An 8,627-nucleotide genomic window follows, 5' to 3' on the forward strand; every position below is an offset into this window, starting at 1 on the left:
TGGTAGAGTTACACGTGTTCTGTTGAATCTTAGGAAAAGGGAGAACATTACAGAGTCTAATATAGAAAAGAGAGTTTTTCAGACTACTTCAAAATGGCATCTAGACACAAAGCCCTAATAACATTATGTATTAAAAAAACAACAACAACAACAACTGAGGCTGTGTATATACAGAATGCTGAGTTATTAAGGCCACTTGCTGTCCGGAGTAGCCTGTCATGTCACTAAAACACTATAATTATACCACAATATGTGCCCTATAACATTCTACATTCTAGCAGAGATTTTCTCATTCATATCCAAGTATTCAAGATTGTTTTATATGTTTGACTAAACCCAAATGAGTCCTTTTAAATAGTAAACAAAACATTTTACACGGATTTGTTTTTTTGAAGATAAATAAGGTATAAATTCACGAATGAAATATTTTCTTCTTATTTCAGAAGCAATTACTACCATTCTTATTCTTAATCAGAGGTTAAGACTACAGACCCTGAATCACATTCAAATCACCACTTCTTATTTGGACAACTTTGGGGAGTAGTATGATCTCTCTGGGCATCTACAGTGGGAATAACAATGATGATAATAACAACTATAACACTGACCTCATTTAGTAATTATGAGAACAGAACAATTTTATTTATGTAAAGAACTTCAGGCTCTCTGCTCCTCCCTGTTTGACAGACAGTTGCATCTTCTGGTACAGTGCCAGCCATGTCCCCAAGACATGATGGTGAAGGTCAGAGTAAATGGATTCAGCTGTATCGGGCACCTGGTCACCAGGGCTGCTTTTCGCTCTGGCAAAATGGATGTTGTCACCATCAGTGACGTCTTCCTTGACCTCAACTACATGATCAACATGTTCCAATATGATGCCACCCACAACAAATTGAACAGCACAATCAAGGCTGAGAATGGGAAATTTGTCATCAATGGAAAACCCATCTCCATCTTGGAGGAGGGTGATCCCACCAACATCAAAAGGCATGATGCTGGTGTTCAGTATGTTGTGGAGTCCACTGGAGTCTTCACCACATGGAAAAGTCTGGGTCTCACTTGAAGGGTGGGGCCAGGAGAGTCATCATCTCTGCCCCTTCTGCTGGTGCCATATTTGTGATGGGAGTGAATCATGAGAAGTATGGCCACTACCTCAAGATTGTTGACAATGCCTCTTGTACCACAACTGCTTGGCCCCTCTGATTAAGGTCATCAGTGACAAATTTGGCATTGTGGAGGGATACATGACTACAGTTCAGGCCATCCCTGCCACCCAGAAAACTGGACAGCCCCTCTGGAAAGCTGTGGCATGATGGCCAAGGTGCTGCTCAGAACATAATCCCTGATTCTACTTGCACTGCCAAGGCTGTAGGCAAGGTCATTCCTGAGTTGAATGGAAAGCTCATTGGCATGACCTTCCAAGCCCCCAACCCCAGTGTATCAGTTGTAGATCTGACGTGCATCCTGGAGAAAGCTGCCAAATATGATGACATCTAGAAGGTGGTGAAGCAGGCATCAGAGGCCCCCTCAAGGGCATCCTGGGCTACATGGAGAATCAGTTTGTCTCCTATAACTTTAACAGTGACACTCATTCTTCTACCTTCGACACTGGGGCTAGCCTAGCTCTCAGTGACCTCTTTGTCAAGCTCATTTCCTGGTATGACAGTGAATTTGGCTATAGCAACCAAGTGGTGGACATTATGGTCCATGTAGCCTCTAAGGAGTAATAGCCCCCTGGACCACCAGTCCCAGTAAGAGAAAGGAAGAGAAAGATTCTTAGCTGCTGGGGAATCTTTACCCCAACTCATCCCCTAACATACTGAGAATCTCATGACCTCTACACAGCTTCCATCCCAGATCCCCTAAAGAAGGGAGGGACTTGGGGAACCCTACTGTGTCATGTACCATCAGTAAAGTATACTGTACCAAAAACAAACAAACTTCAAACAATACTTACAGTTAGTGAGTACTCCAAAAACATCGTGTACTACTCTTTGTTGTTAAAGTCTTCATGCTTACAGTACCTTAGCATGATAGCTTATTTATCTCTAATACTCAAATCTCAATCACTACTATATTTTTCTCCTTTTCTTCCTTTTTGCCTCATTTCTTCTTACCATAGTCTCTAAATAATAATTGCAAAATATTTAAAAATAAAACCCATGATGTCTGCATCTAAGCACACATACTATAAATATTTTGGAACTTTTTTTCTCAGTTCCTCCTGTAAATAGGTTATACCTATTTACACTGTAATTATGTTACATACACAATTCTAGGACTTTCTTTATTTACATAATGTTACAAAAAATCTCTTCACAACAAAAATGTTTTGTTATAAATATATACTAGGTGTTAACGATATAAGTTAAGAATTTATACTAAGTTAATCAACAGTCTTACCATTGTGAATCATTTAATTTCCTTTTATCTCTTTTTCTTTCTTTCTTTCTTCTTTTTTTTAATCATGATAGTGAATGCTATGATTCATTCATTCACCAAGTTAGAATCTTTCCTAGCTCAACAAGACAGTAGAGAACAAAAGGAGGCAAAAGCCCTATCTTTGTAGAGCTAATGTTCTAGCTGAGGAAGGACAACTACACAGATAACCTCTGTATGTGTATAAAGGAATGGCATGTGCTATAACCAACATTAAGGTAAGATATGGGTATAAATAGTAATGGGTAGGATCTCTTTTAGAAAAGCTGAATTTGGAAAGCCTCTCTGAGTAAAAGATATTTGAATAAACACCTGAATAAAATAATTAAGTCATAAAAATTTTAGTGCATAAAACTTATTACAAATATTTTTGAATGTTTGTATTTTTATATGTGGATGCAAATCAATAAATGCAAGAAATCTACGTAATTTCTTGTCCTATCCAAAAGTTACTCCCTAGCAGAATTTAGCATAAAAAAAATCAATAATATTCTACTTTGTTAATGATAGTAATAGAGACACACTCAACTCACTGGTTGACATATGAGAGGTTGAAAATAAAGCTCACAGAGTTCCATGAGTACTCAGGCCAATTTCCTTATCTCATAGGTTAGAGGTCATAGATCTGAAAACTGACTTTGGTTTCCTATTTGCCGGCAAAATTCTCATCTGTCTCTAAAATACAATATGAACAATATCCACGAATATGATCTGAACAGGTTCATCTCTTTGGATTCAAGTTATTGGCCACAACATACCTATTATCTTTATACTTACAAAACAACCCAAAATTTCCTGTGGAATCCCAGTACATAGAAACCTGTTATATTCAGCAATATGTAACCTGCAAAGGATTTCTGGCCGTCAGGGTGCATAATGGAAATTGCCTTTGCTTAGAAGTTTACATAATCACTTACAGTCAGCCTTCCTAGAGAAGTTCCCACATTCAGCACTACAGCCCTTTGATCATAATGCAATAGGACAAATGTCAGGAAATACATTCCCATAAAGTGAATAAATCTTGTTCTTTAACCCAGAAATGACTATAAACATTACCTTCATGGAAATTTCTCTCATATGCATATTTTCAGCTTCTGAGAGGGGAACACCGAATGACAATTAGGTAATGGTGTTTTTAATTGAGGACAAGATTAAACCTTTCTCATCAGATTCTCACATAGTGCAAACTGATCATTTTGGTCTGTATGCTATAGTAAAGACATGACACATTGACCTCAGAGCATTCAAGAATTGTTTAATTTTCTTTGAAAGAAAAAATGAAATGGATTTTGGTAAAGTTGTCTTGAGAAAAAATTATACAATATTTTTGTATCCTTTTGTAGTATGCTTCTATATTTAGCAATTGAATTTTTCCTTTAGTTTCTTTTTGTAATATAACACTGTAGATACATAGATGGGACGTTACAGAGCTTAAAAGAACCTAAACGAAGACTTACGTTCATGTCTAAGCCTCAAATTAGATTCAAGAAGAGGAAAAAGTGATTAAGAAAGAGAAACCATGAAATGAGAATGGACCCAGAAAATATAGAGGAGAATTATGTTAACATCGGGCAGCTAAGGGTCAGAAGTACCACGACAGGAGAAGGCAGAGAGAGAAGTAGAAAGAGAGACCTCAATTGTGGATAGAAATTAAGAGGCAAGAGGGAGAGGAAGAGAAGATAAATGTCAGTAGAGAGGATTATGTCAGACCTCAAATCATTTTTTAAAAATGATGTCAGAGAGGGCAGAGAGGGGAAAGTAAAAGAAGATCTAGGGAAGAAGCAGAAGACCCAAAGTCTGGATTCTTTTGACTGAAAATGACACAATCACACTACAAACGTGTTGCACTTAAGAAGAAAATATCTCAAGGATACATAAGTATCTTAGAGAACACAAGACCTAAAAGTTCAACCAGGTCTTTCCAAGGACTACTCCAGGAATGAGAAAGCTGATTGTGGAAGCTCACAGAGCCTGGCTTGCCAAGATTTAAACGAGGAATGTTTGCAGCCTGGGAAATGGCTGGTTGAGAAGCCCCAAAGCAGACCAGGAACACCGGCTCTCCTATGCAATGTCAAGGCTCAATACAGTCTGTCCTTGCCTGTGGATCAACATGTTTTCCACTCTGTAAATGATTTAAAGTAGTAAAACAACCCCCTTCCTATGACGTATACACTACCCCTGTAATGTATGCCTGCACGTCACTAACCTGATTGTACTGTTCCCCCAATAATCTGAGTATGCTTTGTTCCTGCTTTTGAAACTACACATTCCTTTCCCCTGCACTCCTTGAAAGGTGCTGGTAAGATTCTCAATAAAAACTGGAGAAGAGCTCTCTTTAGGGCCATCGCCACCAGAGCGCTTGGCCTCCTCACCCTCTCCTTTCTGACTGAGGAGTCTGGATTAATCTGCCATCTGCAGCCCCAAGGTGTGCTGGTCAAATCTGGCAGCTGGTAGTGTCCAGGATTCTTTTTCTTCCACTCGTCCCTTTTTCCTCCATTCTTCCCTTTTTTGCAGACTGGCTTCTGGTTAGAAATCTGGGTTTTCTAATGTCTTTCTTTCATTGCTAGTTTCTTTCTTTCTTTCTTTCTTTCTTTCTTTCTTTCTTTCTTTCTTTCTTTCTTTCTTTCTCTCTCTCTCTCTCTCTCTCTCTCTCTCTCTCTCTTTCTTTCTTTCTTTCTTTCTTTCTTTCTTTCTTTCTTTCTTTCTTTCCATTTAGTATAGTCCACATCAGAGACTGCTTAGATTTCTGAATTTTTGATCTCAAATTATCAAAGAAAAATCATTCAATACAGTTGGGTCAAGGATCCACCCCTGGTATATTGCCTTAATCGTCTTTCATGAGGGAGTAATAATTAAATTGCGACGAGTTAGTCTTCCAGCTGTGGGACAGTTGTCAGGGAAGGAAGTCATGGAATACGTAGGAAAACTTGAAGATATCAATTTCTTAGAACTAAAGCATATTAAAGAAAGGAGTAATGGGAGAAGAATGTCTGGAGTCAGTAAAGTAAAAGGAGTTTTTAAGAAAAACAAACAGTAAGAGAGAATGGGAGAGACAGACTGTTAAAGAGGAATCAGCCCAACTGTAACCACAGTGCTTCCCACTGACATCTATGTTTGTGAAAACTCCCTAATGCCACAAAATGTGTTACCTAGCTCTACATTTTTAGGGAGAATGGAATGCCTACTTACAAATCACATAATTTAATCTTCCACGACTGACATCTTTTAAGCACAAGGATTGACTCTTTTTCTGATTGTGGTAAGAAAACAAATAAGAGACCTCCCCTCTTAATAGATGTTTACATGTGCAAAACTGTACAATTAACTATAAGCAAAATGTTGTTTAGCAGTTCTCTAGGACTTAATATTTTTTTTAATTTACACGTCTTAAATAAAGAACTGTATACCCCTTGATTAGCAAACCACCCCTCCCCCAATTATTCCACCCCTCAGCCACAGCAACCATTCTTGTCTCTGCTTCTATGAGTTTGACTATTTGAGATATCTGATATGAGTGGAATCATATAGTTTTTGTCTTTTTTGTGACTGGCTTATTTCACTTAGCCTAATGTCCTCAACATTCATCCATGTTGTTGTATATTTCGGGATTTCTTTCTTTTTAAGGTTGGATGATAATTCATTAAATGTATATATCACATTATCTTTATCCATTTATCTGTTGAAGGACATTTAGGTTGTTTCCACATGTTGACTACTATAAATAGTGCTGCAGTGAACTTGAGAGTACTAACTAATATATCTTTAAGATCTTGATTTCAATTATTTTAGTTAAATACTCAGAAGTGGGATTGGTGGATCATATGGTGGTTCCATTTTTAATTATTTTAGGAATTTTCATACTGTTTTCCATAGAAGCTTTACCATTTTGAATTCTCAACAGTGTAGAAGGACTCCAATTTCTTCACATCCTCACCAATACTTTTTGGTCTCTCTCTCTCTCTCTCTCTCTGATAATAGGCATCCTAATGGGTATGAGGTAAGACTTCATTGTGGTTATGATTTGCAGTTTGTGGATAGCGATGTTGAACATCTTTTCATATATAAGTTGGTTGTACATCTTCTTTGGAGAAATGTCTAGTCAAGTCCTTAGTCTTTTTACATAAGTGGATTATGGGGGGAGGGTGTTTCACTTGATTTGTAAGAATTCATTATATATTTTATAAATTAATCCCTTACTAGATACCTGATTTGCAAATATTTGTCCCATTCCATAGATTGCCTTTTGGTTTAGTTGATTATTTTCTGCTTTGCAGAAGGCTTCTAGTTTGGTTTAGCCTCATTTATTTTTGTATTTGTTGTTTATACTTTTGGTGTCATATCAAAAAATTATTGCCAAGATCATTATAATTTTTTTCTATGATTTCTCCTAAGAGTTCTACAGTTTCAGGTCTTACATTTAAGTCTTTAATTAATTTTGAGTTGATTTTTGTATGTGGTATAAGACATGGGTCCAATTTTATTCTTATGCATGTGGCTGTCCAGTTTTCCCAACACCATTTATTGAAGAGACAATCTTTTCTTCATTTTGTAATTTTGTCACTCTTGTTTGAAGATCAGTTAACCGTATACGTGTGCTTTTATTTCTATGATCTCTATTTTGTTCCATGGATCTATATATCTGTTCTTTCGTCAGTGCCATAGTGTTGAACTACTGTAGCTCTGTAATATAATTTAAAATCAGAAAGTGAGATACCTTCACCTTCGTTCTTTTTTCTCAAATTTGTTTTGGACCCTTGGATTCCTTTGTGGTTTCACATGAATTTAAGAATTTAAGAATTGCAAAAATGAACTATTGGGACCTCATCAAGATAAAAAGCTTCTGAACTGCAAAGGAAACAATCAACAAAACTAAAAGGCAACCTATGGAATGGGAAAAGATATTTGCAAATGACATGTTGGACAAAGGGCTAGTATCCAAAATCTATAAAGAACTCACCAAACTCCACACCTGAAAAACAAATTATCCAGTGAAGAAATGGGCAGAAAATATGAATAGACACTTCTCTAAAGAAGAAATGCAGATGGCCAACAGGCACACGAAAAGATGCTCAACGTTGCTCCTCATCAGGGAAATACAAATCAAAACCATATTGAGATATCACCTCATGCCAGTCAGAGTGGCTAGAATGAATAAATCAGGAGACTATAGATGCTGGAGAGGATGTGGAGAAATGGGAACTTTCTTGCACTGTTGGTGGGAATGCAAACTGGTGCAGCCACTCTGGAAAGAGTGTGGAGGTTCCTCAAAAAGTTAAAAATAGTTCTACCATGTGACCCAGGAATAGTACTGCTAGCAATTTACAAGGGATACAGGAGTGCTGATGCATAGGGGCACTTGTACCCCAATGTTTATAGCAGCACTCTCAACAATAGCCAAATTATGGAAAGAGCCTAAATGTCCATCAACTGATGAATGGATAAAGAAGTTGTGGTTTACATACACAATGGAATACTACTTGGCAATGAGAAAGAATGAAACATGGCCTTTTGAGGCAATGTGGATGGAACTAGAGAGTGTTATGCTAGGTGAAATAAGTCCTACAGAGAAAGACAGCTACCATATGTTTTCACTTTTATGTGGGTCCTGAGAAATGTAACACAAGACCCTGGGGGAGGGGAAGGGGAAAAACAAACAAAAAATTACAGAGAGGGAAAGAGGAAAACCATAAGAGACTCTTAAAAACTGACAATAAACTGAGGGTTGATGGGGGTGGGAGGGAGGGGAAAGTGGGAAATGGGCATTGAGTAGGGATGAGCAGTGAGTGCTGAGATGAGCATTGTTGGGATGAACACTGAGTGTTGTATGCAAACCAATTTGACAATAAATTTCATATTTAAAAAAAAGAATTGCCTTTTCTATTTCTGTAAAAAAATCTCATTGGGGTTTTTATAGTTATTGCATTGAATCTGTAGATCACTTTGATTAGTATGGACATTTTAATAGAAATAAGTCTTCCAATCCATGAACATGTCTTTCTTTTTGCTTATATTTTCTTTAATTTCTTTCATCAGTGTTTTGTAGTTTTCAGTGTACAAGTCTTTCACCTCCTTAGTCTAAGTGTTTTTAAAATTTCTGATGCTATTGTAAATGATACTGTTTTTCTCATTTCTTGCTTAAATTGTTGTCAGTGGAATAACTACCGTGGAAACCCCACTTATTTTTGTGT

The 8,627-nt window shown here is 37.1% G+C and overlaps 1 pseudogene; it reads left to right on the forward strand.

Annotated features, from left to right (window-relative positions):
* Window positions 1-661: 661 nt before the first annotated feature.
* LOC101088591 lies at window positions 662-1,911 on the forward strand (annotated as a pseudogene).
* Window positions 1,912-8,627: the final 6,716 nt, after the last annotated feature.

Source organism: Felis catus, chromosome B4 (assembly GCF_018350175.1).
Source record: "Felis catus isolate Fca126 chromosome B4, F.catus_Fca126_mat1.0, whole genome shotgun sequence".
Classification (NCBI taxonomy): domain Eukaryota; kingdom Metazoa; phylum Chordata; class Mammalia; order Carnivora; family Felidae; genus Felis; species Felis catus.